Source organism: Hemitrygon akajei, chromosome 8 (assembly GCF_048418815.1).
Source record: "Hemitrygon akajei chromosome 8, sHemAka1.3, whole genome shotgun sequence".
In the NCBI taxonomy this organism is placed as follows: domain Eukaryota; kingdom Metazoa; phylum Chordata; class Chondrichthyes; order Myliobatiformes; family Dasyatidae; genus Hemitrygon; species Hemitrygon akajei.
In genome coordinates, this window is record NC_133131.1 from 81,446,338 (window position 1) to 81,463,496 (window position 17,159).

Consider the following 17,159-nt stretch of genomic DNA (forward strand, 5'->3'; position numbering starts at 1 on the left):
CTCTGTTTATCATCATAGCAATGGAATTGAGTAATTTACTTTCAACTGAGAAAGTAGATCTCATTTTAATATCTCATCTGAACATCATTACTGTGTTAGCTGAGATCACATACATCAGAGTAGACCTTTAACTCAGAACCTTTTGATTCAGTGTAGGGGATTGTTATTTTCCTATATAAATTACAACATTATTTAGCAAATTTAATCAGGTTTATGACTTAAAAATTTTGATTTTATTGGGAGTATAAAAATAAGCCTCACTCCAATAATTTTGGAAAACTCCACACCAAACCCTATTGGAACACTGCCACCTGTAATCAGAAGATGATATATGGCTATTCTGTTTAGTTCAGAGCAAGAATTTATGGAAGCAAATGTTCTAGTTACTTTTCTTCCTACAAAATTATCAGATATGAATTAATGTCATTAAGACAAAATGACATCAAGCTTGCTGTTCAGTCTCAGATAAATATTACATAGTCTAAACATTATTGCTCTGTAAAATGCCTATCACGTTAACAGGAATGCATTTTGATCAGAGTTTGATTGGCTTGAGTTAGACCATAAGACCATAAGACATAGGAGCAGAATTCGGCAATTCACCCCATCGAGTCTGCTCTATCACTTCATCAATGCTGATCCCAGATCCCATTTAACCCCATACAACTGCCCTCTCACCATATCCCTCGATGGCCCGACCAGTCAGGAATTTATCAACTTCCACTTTAGATACACCCATGCATTTGTCCTCAACCACATTCTGTGGTAGAGCATTCCACAGATCCACCATTCTTTATCTAAAAAAAATTCCTCCTTACTTCTGTTCTAAAAGGTCACCCCTGAATTTTGAGCCCCTGCCCTCTAGTTCTGGATACCCCCACCAGAGGAAAAATGCTCTCCACATCCACGTTACCTAGTCCTTTCAACAGTCGGTAGGTTTCAATGAGATTCCCACACATTCTTCTAAATTCTAGTGGGTACAGGCCCAAAGCTGCCAAATGCTCCTTATATGTCAAACCCTTCATTCCCGGAATCATCCTTGTGACCCTTTTCATGAGTTGTTTGCTTATTTTACAAATTTATAACCCAGCTTTGCTCTCATGGGGTAAAAGGGATTTTGAAAGCAAACTGTAATCATTGAACTTTATAAGATATAAACTAGGCCTAAAAGAAAGTTCCCCTTTCACAGTGCCTGTTGTTTTTTCCCCCCTAATTTTGCTAACAAATGTTTATTATTGCAGCATTAATATTTTTCTGGTTTCTTTTAACTGCCAACTTGTGTAGCTCTTCTTAAAGTATTCCTCTGTTCTCCTTACTTTTCACTAGTCTTACAAGTTTCCTGCTATACCGTCATAGAGTAAGGCAACATGAAAACAGGTCCTTCAGGCCCACCAAGATGTTCATCAAAGTTAGTCCCATTTGCTGAAGTCTGGCCCACATCCCTGTAAACTTTTCCTATCCTTGTACCTTCCAAAAGTATTTTAAATATAGTGGCATTTGCAAAATTGAAAATTGTCATCTGTGCACACAAGTCCAAGTAAATATATATTGGAAAAAACTAATACAAGCTTAAAAGGTTCATTTTCTTCAACACCAAAACCAAACTTTCAATTCTACATTCTGTTTCCTATTGCTACAAAATGGCTGCCACAAGCACCTGTTAATCTATGGTCTTCAATCATGATGATGCCTAATATGCAGCACTTTATTATATGTCTTTTGTATGTCTATATGTTCTAAAGCAAACAAATTTGCTTTGGTAACCCTTTGTTCCCTGCCCCAATACCTTTAGGCAGACAAGATTTGCCGTGAGCTAGTCCCTGCTGACTTTCTTTAATCAATTCACACTGGCTCAAGTCACTATTCATCTTACTCTGGATATTCTTTGCAAACTGTCCTCGCTCGTAGGGACACACTGACTGGCCTGTAGTTACTGGGTTTATTCCCTTACTATTTTCGTGAAAAAGGATGCAACAAATGGGTTATTCTGATCCTCAGGGCCACCCCTATATCTATAGATGTCTGGAAAATTATGGATAGAGCTCTTATGACGTCTTTCATTGTTTCCCTCTGTGACAAAGAATGTAAGCCATCTGGACCAGTTAATTTACCCATTTTAGTTGTAACTAGTTTTTATAGTACCTGATCTTTATTATTAGTTTTATATGTACATATTTGTATAAAATATTTCCCATATTGAAAGCCAGGTATGAAAATTTAGTTCCAAACAATTTGTTTTCTACTTCATTGTTCTGTTTCTGTAAATTTCTTGCCTAATTTTCTTTTGAAACCGTTCCTGCTGACCATATGTATCGTTTTCTCAAGTCCGCTCACTTTCTCCAAAGTAACACTTTATTTCATCAATACCATCTTTTTTCCCCAATTGAACTCTTAGACATGAGGAAAAAAGAAAACATTTTTAGGATTTCTGACTAACTGAAATGCTGTATTTTTGAGTGCTTAAAGATACACTGAGTCAATGTGCAATAAAGCTGTAAGCAAGTATTGTAAATTTTGATTGCCAAATGTTAGCAAGTTACCCAAGATACTTCAAATTGCAGGAACAGTTGATTGCAGGTTTTAAGCTGCTTTGCAAACTGGCCAGCAAATAAACCTGTCCAAGGGTGGTGAGAAGGTTGGGGGGAGCGGAAGATTGGAAATGTAACTCTTTCTGCATAAATGTGTAAGGCTAGAGGATACATTTGAGAACTGGACACACTTTATTAACATCAGAAACTGCAGAGTATACCAGCATGCTACAGCAATGGAGCAATGGATCATGGCCAAAAATGTTCTGTAATGTCTTTGCAAAAGCATTGGCATACAGCATTATCAGAGGTAATTATTTATTTTGCAAGACGTTGCACTTAACCCATTTATACATTTAGAATTTGAGATGGGCGACTGTATGTCTATGACACTGCTGAGAAATAGGCACACGAGACAGCATTTCTGTCTAATAAGGAAAACTTACTTTTGCAAAGAGTAAATATTAGTTTAGTTTTAAATGATGTAGTTTCAATATTTCAACAAGTCATAAACATTCTGCACTGAAGCTCCACTGCAGCTTAAAGCATTCACTTTTATTTATTCAGCACTGTCAATGAGAACAAAATATCCTAAAAAAATATCCTCAGCAGAACTGTAGTGATGAAAAACTATTGCTACTCCAAAGAAAGAGATACGAGACAAGGCAGCAAAAGATCAGTCAGGAATCAGTTTTAAAAATTGTCCTAATGGTGAAGATGGAATGCAAGATGATCCAATGGATTAGACCAAGCCAAAGGTAAAAAGAAAAAGCAAGGGGAAATCCGCAGCTTTCAGACTAAAATGGGCATAAGTTTTCTGAAGGAATGTTGGGTGAAGTAGGTTGCTAAGATTAGGAGAGCAGAAGTCATAAAAGAGTTAAAAGCAGAGATGAAATTTTAATATTTGTGTCTATGGAACACTTATGCTATGGCCACAAACACATAAATGTTTTAATATAGATAATTGATGCTTAATCTATTCATAACTTATGAAGAGACAAGCAAGAGCACAACTTGATAAATGAAAATAGAACTTTGTTCCTTTCAAACCCTACTGCTGTGTACATACATCAACTGATGTCTCTGGACACATCTTCAGTGATGTTCCTGGAATCATCGGGTGTTTTGGGTCTTTCAACATCATACATCCTCCAGGTGACCCAGCCGGGGCTGATCAGACCCCAGCTTGTGTCCAGATGGCTAGCTACTTGTGACTCCATGGCTCCCCTCTTCTGAGCCACAGCCACCTTGAGGCCCTCCCTGTCGCATTGGTGGTACTAGGGATGGCTCTCCTCTTCCTCTCTCCCTCAATGCCCAAATTGCTGAAGGCTCTGGCTAAAGAACGGGCTGCGAATCCCCTACATCCAACCTCCACTGGGAGACAGCTCGCTCTCCATCCAGCCTGTTGGCAGTTGCTGACCAGTCCTGCGTACTTGGAGAGCTTCCTTTCAAAGGCCTCTTCCCAGCGATCTTCCCATGGGACTGTCAGCTCCAGCAGCACCACTTGCTTAGTAGACTCAGACACAAGGACAATGTCTGGTCGCAGGGTGGTGGCTGCGATATGGTTGGGAAACTTCAGCTGCCTTTCGAGGTCCACCAACAGCTGCCAGTCCCTTGCAGAGGTCAGGATGCCTGCAGATGTTCTTCTGGCAGGTATTGGCTGCTCCCCAGCTCTGACAAAGCTAATGGCCTGCTTGGAGGGTCGGGACGGCTTCGCCCACTCCACTTCTGCTCTGATGGCTTCAGCGATGGTCTTCAGGACCTGATCATGCCTCCATCGGTACCGTCCCTCACCAAGTGCCCTCGTGCAGCCGCTGAGGATGTGCTCCAGGGTTCCTCGCTTGGAGCACAGTGGGCACGCAGAAGACACTGCTTTGCCCCACGTGTGCAGGTTTGATGGGCTTGGAAGCACATCGTACACTGCCTGGATGGGAAATTGGATGCGGTGTGGCTTGGCTTTCCAAAGCTTGGCCCGGGTCACTTTCCTCTCAACCACATTCTCCCATCTTGTCCAAGCTCCCTGTTGCTTCATTCCCACCGCCTAGCAGGGTCTCGTCTCCTCCACTGCTGGGCTCTCACCTCCTCCTGAACTAGGCGACGCCTTTCCTTCCCTCTGATGGTGTCCATTTGGGGAGTTGGAAAGGATCCTAGCCCAGCTCGGCCTCGTTTAACCACTCCCACCAGCCTCCTGTGACGCAGCCTTTCCTCTGCTTCCTGAACAGCTTCCTCTGCCCTCCACTTCCTGCCAGTCCTCACTTGGATCCCTGCTCTAGCCACTTTCAGATCACTTGAATCCCTGTACTGTATCACTTCTCTGCTCTTGTTACCTTGAATTCCTCCTCCAAGGATTTGAAGGGCAGTTGCAGTTTGTTGTGCTGTCCATAGAGGGCGATGCTGCTCAGGCTCTTTGGCAGCCCCAGCCATCTCCTGCGGTGGTTGCTAACTATCCTCTCTAAGGTTTTGACTGTTGAGATCAGAACTGCGTTGACAAGGAGGGGCCACAGGATTCTGGGAAGAATGCCATGCTGATACACCCAGGCTTTGAACTTCCCGGGTAGGCCAGACTAGTCCACGGATTTCAGCCAGCCATCCAACGCGGTGCAGGTCGCCTGAATGGATGTCATGTCCCTCAGAGAGCGGTCAAAAACCTTACCCAAGCTCTTGACTGGCTTTTCTGTGATGGTTGGGATGGCTGTGCCTGCAATGCTGAACTGGAACTTGTTTTCCACCTTGCCTTTCCTCAGCACCATTGATCTTGATTTGGCTGGTTTGAAACGCATCTGGGCCCACTCCACCAGCTTTTCGAGCCTCTGCAGAATCCACCGGCAGCCTGGGACTGATTCTGTGGTGACTGTGAGGTCGTCCATGAATGCCCGGATGGGTGGTTGCCGTTGAGTGGAATTCACTCTGGGCCCTCTGCACTCTGTTTCAGCGGACTTAGTGAGCATGTTCATGGCTAGGGAGAACAGTGTCACTGAGATAGTGCACCCTGCGATGATGCCAATCTCCACCTTGTGCCAGCTTGATGTAATTGCTCCTGAAGATACCCTCATCCTGAAGTTGCTGTAATAGTCAGCGATAAGGTCTCTGATTCTGCTGGGGATGTGATGCTTGGTCAGTGTGAGCTGAACCAGCTTGTGCGGAATGGAGCCATATGCATTTGCCAGTTCGAGCCACAGCACTGACAGGTTGCCCTTGTTCTCTCTGGCCTCCCTGATGAGCTGTGTCACCACACCGGTGTGCTCCAGACAGCTCGGCATCCCTGAAAAGCCACCCTTCTGGACTGATGTATCGATATAGGTGTTCTTTGCTAGGTAAGTGCACAGCCGATTGGAAACGGCGCTGAAGAAGATCTTCGCCTCGACACACAGCAGGGAGATGATGCGGAACTAGTCTATCTCAGTGGCGTTTTCCTCCTTCGGGATCCACACCCCTTCAGCCACTCTCCACTGTTCTGGGATCTTCCTCCTTCTCCAGGAGACTTGCAGAATCTTCCACAGACGCAGCAGGAGTCTGGGGCTGTTCTTGTACACTTTGTACGAGGTGCTACTTGGTCCTGGAGCCGAGCTTGCCCTTGCTTTGTGGACGACCTCTCTTGTATAGTTAAAGTTGTGTGTTGCAGTTAATTATAAAATGGCTGAGTCATACAGGCATGAAATTTTAAAAAAGGAAAATCATGCAGATTCTGGAAATCTGAATAAAAAAGGTAAATACTATGGATACCTAGTGAGTTAGGTCACATCTTTAAAAGGAGAAACAGAATGAACATCTCAGGCCAACGACCCTTCAACAGAACGGGGAATGTGAGAAAGCAAGTGTGTTGAATTTGCAGTGAGAGTGACACCTTTGGTGAGGACAGAAGAATGTCCAAGGGACCTGATTGCTTCTGGTGCTTTCCTGGTGATCATAGCAGATCTTCCTGGAGAGTGGAAGTAGGAGATAAATGAGAGTAGTTCAGGGGAACAAACCTAACTAGAATATATGGAACTCTGAGATACAGAAAAGAGGAGTTTCAGTAAAGCTGAAAGGAAATGCTGGAGATACTCAGCAGATCAGATGGTTAACATAACAGACGGATTACCTTGCATGATTGCCAGCACAAACAGGAAAGGCTGATTATATGAAAAGAGTGAATTCAATGTAGAGTCCAGAGCGAATCAAACTGACGTTGCTGCATTACTTTGAAATAGATTAGAAGATCAAGGATAGCGTGATCTGAGTAAGAAAGGGATGATGACTGAAAAGTTGTCACCCTTGCAGACTGAACAGAGTGATCTCCTATTCATTGGATTTACAGTTTCAAATAACCAGCTGTTCCTGTATGAACAAGCAGTTCTGTGATAAAAGGCAACATTAATTCAAATGTTCTCTCTGACCAGATGCTACATGACTTCCTATTTCTGGTATTTTTTTTTATCTATTTCAAGATTTCCATTAGTTTTTTTCTTTACTCTCTATTTTTTGCCAACTGCTTTGTTCAAGTTATTCTATTTACACTCCACCAGACAAATCAGCTATGATGATCTGGATAAGAATGAAAAAAATTATATCACTGGGACAACTTTGGTCCCACCCAACCATAGGCACTGGCTTTTTCCTTCCCAAGAAATCCCTACTCCCCCTACTTAATAACTTAAAGCACTCTTGCTCTATTGTGACCTGAAGCTTCATGCATTCCACCCATTTGATTCCCATTGAAATAAGTGGCAGAAAAAAAACTTTTGAGATATTTAACAGGCAACAGTTCTCTGATAAACCTCTTCATACTCTTGTGGAAATTGAAATTTGCCCACTCATCCTGCCATGTCCCCAAATATCTCTTCCCAAGTTACTGCAACATCAGCACAGATCATTCAGAGAATTGAAAAGAATCAGGCGGAGCTGAAGGTCTGTCAGAAAGTTTTAGAGACTAGTCCCAAATCCATTATTGCATATCTGCCATAGGCTACTAGAAGCAAGTGAGAATCCTTGGAAACCCAGACTTCTAAATGAAGAGTCTTCCAGATTTGCATAGAACATGCTTGTCCCATCAGCCAGCTATCATAAAATCAATGGCTGAGTCCTCTCTTTACCTCCATCCTCAACTCAAACATTCACAATAGTAAGGAAAAATTTCTCAATAGTACCAAGAAACCTGATATTTTAAAAATGCAAAATAATTTGACCTAAGACGTGTATTTCTGCTATAAAAGGTTTCACCTATATTCTACCATTAACAAAAAGTAACTTCTTCAGATTTCCCATAAATTGTTGAGACAAAGTAAATAGTTTGCATGCAAGTTATACAGCTACATCAGTCACAGAAGAACAAAATAAACAATGCTAATTTGATTACAGTTTATAGCTTACCTGCTGCATTTCAAAGGAATAATTGATGTGCTCATTGTTCATAAGTTCACTGTAAGTTCCTTGTTCAGTAATCGCTCCATTGGAAAAAGCAGCAATGATATCAACTATATTGATTGTTGAAAGGCGATGGGCAATCACAATAGTTGTAGGACAAGTTTGTGCCTGAAGTGTAAGAGTGATTAGTCAGGACATTGACAAACTTTGTTCATAAGACTTGGAAATGTTAAAATATTAGCTTTAGGAATCTCATTGTTTCTCTATTTTAATTGCATGTTAAAGAATTGTGTTGATTTAATTGCTTCAATATGAGTCCCCACATCACTGGTTGGCCTGTAATTTCAGTCTCTGAGGCTGGCATCTGGAAATCTTCAGATGGGTGAATTCGGTCAAACAGACTTACCTGGTCAAATGATAAAGATATGTATGGGTAGATTCAAACACTTGCTGCTGAGGTGAGGGTCACCACCATGAATCCAGTGCTGATCCCTGTGTCACGCCACTAGTCACAGGCCTAAAGTCAGAGAGGCAACCATCTACTACCACTCTTCGGCTTCTCCTACAGCCTATATCTAATCCAATTTATTACCTTATCTTGAATGCAAAGTGACTGAACCTTCTTGACCAATCTGCCATGCAGGACCTTGTCAAAGGCCTTGCTAAAGTCCATTTAGAAATATCCATGACCTGGTTAGACACAATCTACCATACACAAAGCTTTGATGACTATCCCAAATAGGTCCCTGTCTATTCAAATACTTCTATATCCAGTACTTTAGAAAAGCTTCCATTAACTTTCCCACTACTGATCTCAGGCTATGGAACACTTCTGCTGCTGCTGCAGGGATTTTAGTCAAGAAGGTTCAGCCCCTTGGCTTTAAAGATGAGGTAGTAAACTGGATTAGACATTGACTTCACAGGAGAAGCCAAAAAGTTGTAGTAGATGGTTGCCTCGCTGACTGGAGGCCTGTGACTAGTGGAGTGCCGCAGGGATCGGTGCTGGGTCCATTGTTGTTTCTCACCTATAGCAATGATCTGGATGACAATGTGGTTAACCGGATCAGCAAATTTGCAGATGATACAAAGATTGCGGGTGTAGTGGACAGCGAGGAAAACGATCAAAGCTTGCATCAGGATCTGAACCAGCTGGAATGAGAGGGTTACCGCATGAGGAACATCTGGCAGCTCTTGGGCTGTATTCCCTGGAGTTCAGGAGAATGAGGGGGGATCTCATAGAAACATTCCAAATGTTAAAAGGCCTGAACAGATTAGATATGGCAAAGTTATTTCCCATGGTAGGGGATTCTAGGACAAGAGGGCACGACTTCAGGATTGATGGATGTCCTTTTAGAACTGAAATGCAGAGAAATTACTTTAGTCAGAGGGTGGTAAATCTGTGGAATTTGTTCCCATGAGCGGATGTGGAGGCCGAGTCATTGGGTGTATATAAGGCAGAGATAGATAGGTTCTTGATTAGCCAGGCCATCGAAGGGTATGAAGTGAAAGCAGGGGAGTAGGAATGACTGAATGAAGTGGATCAGCCTATGATTGAATGGCAGAGCAGACTCGATGGGCCGAATGGCCCAATCTGCTCCTAAATTTATGGTCTTATGGAAAAATGGTAGATAGAATTTAAAGCAGACAAGTGTGAGGTGCAGCACATTGTAAGGACAAACCGGGGAAGGCTTACATGGGGAGTGCTAGGGCACTGAAGCGTGTGGTAGAACAGAAGGATCTAGGAATATAGATACACAATTCCTTGGAAGTGGCGTCACAGGTAGACAGGATAATTAAAAATGCTTCTGGCACAGTGGCATTTATAACTCAAAGAATTGAGTACAGTTGTTGGGATGTTATGTTGAAGTAGTATAAGTCATTCATGCGACCTAATTAGGAGTATTTTGTACAGTTTTGGTCACCTGCCTACAGGAAAGATGTAAATAATATCAAGAGTGCAAAGAGAATTTACAAGGATGTTGCTAGAACTTGAGGACTGTATTGGAACCGCTACTTTTCACATTGTTTGCTAATAATTTGGATAATGGAATTGATAGCTTTGTGACAAAGTTTGCAGAGGATACAGAAATAGGTGGAGGGGTGGGTTGTGCTGAGGAAGCAATGAAAATGCAGCAGGACTTAGACAAGTTGGAAGAATGGACAAAAAAGTGGCAGATGGAATACAGCATTGGGAAATATATGATAATGCATTTTGGTAAAAGGAACAATAGTGCATACAATTATCTAATTGGGGTGAAGGTTCAAATATCGGAGGTGCAGATGGACTTAGAGTCCTTGTGCAAGACTCCCAGAAGGTTAATTTACAGATTGAGTCTGTGGTAAAGAAGGCAAATGCAATGTTAGCATTTATTTGAAGGGCAATAGAATATAAAAGCAAAGAGATAATGCTGAGCCTTTATAAGACACTAGTCAGGCTGCATTGGGGTATTGTCAAAAGTTTTGGGTGCATATCTCAGAAAGGACGCGTTTTTCTTGGGGAGTGCCCAGAGGAGGTTCACGAGGATGATTCCGGGAATGAACGGGTTAACATATGAGGAGCGTTTGGCAGCTTTGGACCTGTACTCACTGGAACTTAAAAGAATGCGGGGGGGATCTCATTGAAACCTACCAAATGTTGAAAGGACTAGATAGAGTGGATGTGGAGAGATTATTTCGTGTGGTGGGAGTACTCTGAACTAGAGGGCACAGCCTCAAAATTGAGGGGAGACCTTTTTGATCTGAGGTAAGGAGGAATTTGTTTAGCCAGAGAGTAGTGAATCTGTGGAATGCTCTGCCGCAGACTGTAGTGGAGGCCAAGTTCATGGGCATATTTAAGATGGAAGTCAATTATTTCCTGATCGATTAGGGCATCAAAGGATATAGCAAAATGACAGGTGTATGGGGTGGAGCGGGATCTGGGGTCAACCACAGTGGAATGGTGGAGCAGACTAGATGGGCTGAATGGTCTATTTCTGCTCCTACATCTTATGGTCTTATGATGAATCACTATGGGTTTGAGTAACGGCAGCAGTTAAACTTCACTCTTGCTGAATGGAGATTAAAATGGCAAGCGGAATGGAGCACAGTAGAGGATGTTACCACAATTATTCACCATAGGGTATCACAGAATTATACTGCAATAGTGGTAGCCCACCAGAAGAAGCTGAATTAACTTCTGGAATGGTAGGACAAGTGGTTATGTCTGGAGTTTTCCAAATAAAAGGGGTCTTTAATAGCACCAGCTGTTGGTCATCCAGAAGTACAGTGATTCATTTATTGAGGCGTTTAGAGTATGTAGAAGAAGACACTCATAGCCAAGTCCAGAGGTTTGATAAGCAGACAGGGAATGGGGATCCCACATGTCCCATAAAGAAATGGTTTTAGCTTTGCTTGAAGCTGGGGTACTGGAGGAGCAGGTAAATGGGGTTCCCACCCACATCCGCCATACAATGTGGAAATACTGTCAGGAGGAGCAAAAAAGGGAATTTTTCAAGTCCTCTGCAGATCAGGGTTCCATTTGTTCTCTGTCAGATTCCTCACAATCCATTCAGGGTTCCAGCAAAGGATATCGGCTGGCATTCACCAGGAGTGGGAATCAGGGGGTGGCTAGTACACTTACGCCTCATTGTTGTAGGAAGACGGTCATTCGACCTGCATCCCTCTTCTTGTAAATAGAGTGTAAATTATTTGAATGCAGAGAAATCTGAGGTGTGGCCGCACATGTGTGTGTGCATGTGCGTGTGTTTGCCTTTGCGTGTGTGTGTGTGCGTGTGTGTGCGCGTGTGTGTGCATGTGTGTGTGTGCGCGTCTGTGTTTGCGTGTGTGTGTGTGTGTGTGAGAGAGAGAGAGGGGATTTAGCTTTACATTCCTGACGGGTTGGGTAGCATCGTCACCTGGTGGATCATATCTATGAGTCAGTGTACAAGACTACGTGGGGGACCAGCTCATTAGCTATTATACTTAAGCGTTGGATTGGTGTCCTTTGAGGGCACAGGGAGGCTGGCGGACCACTTAGTAGATTGGGGGGAGACTCAAACACGAGGAAATCTGCAGATGCTGGAAATTCAAGCAACACACAAGAAATGCTGGTGGAACGCAGCACACCAGGCAGCATCTATAGGGAGAAGCACTGTCGACTTTTCGGGCCGAAACCCTTTGTCAGGACGAACTGAAAGGAAAGATAGTAAGAGATTTGAAAGTAGGAGGGGGAGGGGGAAATGAGAAATGATAGGAGAAGACAGGAGGGGGTGGGATGAAGCTGAGAGCTGGAAAGGTGATTAGCAAAAGGGATACAGAGCTGGAGAAGGGAAAGGATCATGGGACGGGAGGCCTAGGGAGAAAGAAAGGGGGAGGGGAGCACCAGAGGGAGATGGAGAACAGGCAGAGAGAGAGAAAGAAAAGGAGGAGGGGGAAAAAAACTAAATTATCAGGGATGTGGTAAGAAGGGGAGGAGGGGCATTAACAGAAGTTAGAGAAGTCAATGTTCATGCCATCAGGTTGGAGGCTACCCAGCCGGTATATAAGATGTTGTTCCTCCAACCTGAGTGTGGCTTCATCTTGACAGTAGAGCAGGCCATGGATAGACATATCAGAATGGGAATGGGACGTGGAATTAAAATGTGTGGCCACTGGGAGATCCTGCTTTCTCTGGCGGACAGAGCGTAGGTCTTCAGCGAAATGGTCTCCCAGTCTGCGTCGGGTCTCACCAATATATAAAAAGCCACACTGGGAGCACTGGATGCAGTATACCACACCAGCTGACTCAAAGGTGAAGTGTCACCTCACCTGGAAGGACTGTCTGGGGCCCTGAATGGTGGTGAGGGAGGAAGTGTAAGGGCAGGTGTAGCACTTGTTCTGCTTGCAAGGATAAGTGCCAGGAGGGAGATCGGTGGGAAGGGATGGGGAGGGGGGGACACGAATGGACAAGGGAGCGTAGGGAGCAATCCTTGCGGAGAGCAGAAAGAGGGGGAGGGAAAGATGTGCTTGGTGGGGTGGTAGGTGAGGACAAGGGGAACCCTATCCTGAGTGTGCTAGCAAGTTGATGGGGTGAGGGCAGATGTGTGGGAAATAGGAGAGATGCATTTGAGAGCAGAGTTGATGGTGGAAGAAGGGAAGCCCCTTTGTTTAAAAAAGGAAGATATCTCCTTCGTCCTGGAATGAAAAGCCTCATCTTGAGAGCAGATGCAGCGGAGGTGGAGGAATTGCAAGAAGGGGATAGCATTTTTGCAAGAGACAGGGTGGGAAGAGGAATAGTCCAGGTAGCTGTGAGAGTCTGTAGGTTTATAGTAGATATCAGTAGATAGGCCGTCTCCAGAGATGGAGACAGAAAGATCAAGAAAGGGGAGGGAGGTGTCAGAAATGGATCAGGTAAATTTGAGGGCAGGGTGAAAGTTGGAGGCAAAGTCAATGAAGTCGACGAGTTCAGCATGCGTGCAGGAGGCAGTGCCAATGCAGTCGTCGATGTAGCGAAGGAAAAGAGGGGGACGGATACCCGTATAGACTTGGAACATGGACTGATCCACAAAGCCAACAAAAAGGCAGGCATAACTGGGACCCATACGGGTGCCCATGGCTACACCTTTGGTTTGGAGGAAGTGGGAGGAGCCAAAGGAGAAATTATTGAGGGTAAGAACTAATTCCGCTCGATGGAGGAGAGTGGTGGTAGAGGGGAATTGGTTAGGTCTGGAATCCAAAAAGAAGCGGAGAGCTTTGAGACCTTCCTGGTGGGGGATGGAGGTATATAGGGATTGGATGTCCATGGTGAAAATAAGGCGGGTGGGGGCCAGGGAACTTAAAATCATTGAAAAATTCAAAGTGTGAGAAGTGTCACGAACATAGGTGGGAAGGGAGTGAACAAGGGGGGATAAAACAGTGTCGAGGTATGCAGAAATGTGTTTGGTGGGGCAGGAGCAAGCTGAGACAATGGGCCTACCTGGACAGGCAGGTTTGTGGATCTTGAGTAGGAGGTAGAAACAGGAAGTGCGGGGTGTGGAAACTATGAGGTTGGTGGCAGTGGATGGGAGATTCCCAGCGCTGATAAGGTTGGTGATGGTATAGGAAACAGTGGCCTGGTGCCTCTTAGTGGGGTCATGATCAAGGGGTAAATAAGAGGAGGTGTTAGAGAGTTGTTGCTGTGCCTCGGCCAGGGAGGAGACTATTGTGTTTACAGTACTGGGTATTATACGCTTGTGTTTTAAGTATAACTTAGTTGGAAGTTTGTGAGAATCATAATAGTGAGGGTTGGATAATCACATTCACAACTTTTAAGGGCAGAATTGTCATGTGGGGCATGGCTTTTTCTGCTTGTGGAATGTTGCTTCCATCGTAATGGATTTTTATAGAAACAGCAGATGCTTTTCGCACTGGATAGATGCGATAGATCCAGTTTCAAATATATAAAATGACTTGCTCTCTTCTTCTTTTGCTTAAAACAAAGATGCACAAAATGTTTGAGAAACTATGTTAGTTATATGTGCACATGTTGGTTGAACACTCAGCATTGTATTGTCTGTAACTTGGGAAACATGAATGTCTGGTCGAAATTTTACTGTTTGTAAATAAATGATTAATATACCTATTCACAGAGAGTGCCTTCTGTATCACCTGCCAAATCCACGAACCTGATTCAACATTATAGGAGCATGAGGAGGAACTCCTTCACTCAGAGGGTGGTGAGAGTATGGAACAAGCTACCAGTGGAAGTGGTGGATGCGGGTTCAACATTGAAGAAAAATTTGGATAGGTACACGGAAGAGAGGGGCAGGGAAGGCTATGGTCCAGGTGCAGGGGTCAATGGGGCTAAGCAAATTAATAGTTAGGCAAGGACAAGGTGAGTCAAAGGGTCTGCTTCTGTGTTTTAGTGTTCTATGACTCTATGGAACATAGAAAATTACTGCACAGTGCAGAGCCTTCAACCCTTCCACCTACTCCAAAATCAGTCTAACGCTTCCCTTCCACATAGCCCTCCATTTCCCTTTCATCCACAGGCCAATCCGAAAGTCTCTTAGATGTCCCTAATGTATAATCCAGTGTGTTCTATGCACCTACCACTCTCTGTCTGTAAAATCGGCCTCTGATGTCCCTCCTATATTTTCCGCCCAACACCTTAGGATTATGCCCCCTTTAGGGTGCCAGGCTTATATGTACCTTGAGCCACAAGTACTGTATGTATACAGCAAATGTATTATCACTGTTTTGCTTTTCATAGTGACCTTTTAGCGTTTTCATGGACAATTGAGGACGTAGATTAATAGAGCTCAATACTGATAAATGTGTGGGTCAGAGTAAGGGCGATATTGTGATAATGGTGCTTAGGGAGTTTATCGGGTGAAGTGGGTAAAGCGTTTCATTCTGTTAGTTGGTGATATTCTTTTTCACTCCAATTTTTGATGAATTTAGCAGCAGAACTGATTTACATAATTTATTTCCTGTCTGCAGTTAACCATATTGAGAAATTGACCATCTGTCTAGTGTGTCAGCCCACTTCACAGCAAGAGAATGAAGGGACAGTGAGAAGAAGCAGAAAATGCCAAGAACAAGACAGTTAAGATTCCAGGGGAATGGTGATTGAAGACCAACAGCATGGTCAGGGCTAGATAGATCGTAGGAGCCTACAAAGGTTGATAGGTGGGAAGATCAAAAAGAAGAAGGGAAACTGGCAAAATTGATAGACTGGGAGGGCTATGGGAAGAGTTGGTGTAGAGTTGTGGAGAGATGTGAGTGTTGAGTGGATCAGGAGGGTTATAGAGGGGTTCAGAATAATTAAGAGAGACTGGGAGTAGTGCAACAAGCATTAGGGGATATGGGAAGTGGAAAAGTGAAGATGTTTGGAGAGTTTTGTTATCAGTTGAAAATCTAAATAATTGGATAGGGAGATAAGATCTGGGGGTTATTGAAATAGGTTGGGATGATGAGAGGACAGAAAAACTATGGGTAATTAAAAGCTTGGTGCAAGATCCTCAAGTATGAGAAATCAGAATTATAAAGGGTAGAAAGATTAGGAAAAGATTAGAACTGAAATGAAGAGTCAAGGGAGATCAGTATGGATAAATGAAGTCAAAGAGGTCAAGAGGATTGGAGAGGTAACATCAAATTGCAGAAGATCCAAGGGAATAGAGCAAGTCGTGGGGGAAGGAAGAGGGGATGCAGATAGATGAGATGGGAAGAGTAGTTCACGGTGCCTGTGGCTGGAAAGAACCAGATGCTGGGTGGATTCAATCTAAGCAGGGCTGTAGCATATGGTTCTTATTATCAACTTGAAATTAAAGGCAGTGGCTGCGTGTGGGAAATTAGGTAGTTTGAGGCAAGGGTGGAAAAATTCCTATTTCTTCTGGCTCACAATTTCTGCTGCAAAGCCACTTACAATACATTCAACTACCTTCAGCTGCAAGAAATGGGTCCAGTCAATTTCAAACTTAAAACCTTGAGTTTGCACAATCAAGCTCCGCATGATTGACATTTATTGCTGGCACAAGCTTTAATCAGTGAATGGAAATAACTTTTTTTCAGGAAGGCCTTCCATGATATTTATTTAGTTTATATTGATAAAATCAAAAGGCTGAATCCTGGCAAGCTTCAAAGTAAATTTATTATCAAAATACACATATACAATGCTGAGATTAATTTTTTTTAAAGTTCCATCTGTATTTATTGATCTGCCTTGAATCAGAGATTAAACATTCTCTTCCCTCTGGGATAGACAATATCATCAACTTACCATCCATGAGTGAAAACATTTATTTTTTTATAATTTATTTTTTTTATTGAAGTTCATCATCAAAGAACCATTTCCATAAGATGTATTTCAGACATTGTACATATATATATATATATCATATATGTCACAAATCTCCACATAGTATTTATCTGAGGTATACACTTTTTCTTGCGGCCATACTCAATAAATCCATGAAAGAGTAATTACCATAATAGAACCAATGAATGACTGCACCACTGGGCATTCAACCAGTCTGCAAAAGACAACAAACTGTGCAAATACAAAAAGTATGAAATAATAACAATAAATATTTAGAACATAAGATGAAGAACTCTTCAAAATAAGTTCATAGGTTGTGGGAACACTTCAGTGACGGGGTAGGTGAAGCAGCATAGAGGTATTCACTTTAGTTCAAGGGCCTGATGGCTGAGGGGTAATAACTGTACTTGAACTTGGTAGTAAGTGTGAAGGCTCCTGTACCTTCTTCCTGATGGCAGCAGTGAGAAGAGAGGATGAGCACGGTGGTGGGCATCCCTAGTGATGGATGCTGCTTTCCCATGACAATACTCCGT

The 17,159-nt window shown here is 43.2% G+C and overlaps 1 pseudogene; it reads right to left on the reverse strand.

Annotated features, from left to right (window-relative positions):
* Nucleotides 1–3,732: 3,732 nt before the first annotated feature.
* Nucleotides 3,733–16,320, reverse strand: LOC140732527 (uncharacterized; annotated as a pseudogene).
* Nucleotides 16,321–17,159: the final 839 nt, after the last annotated feature.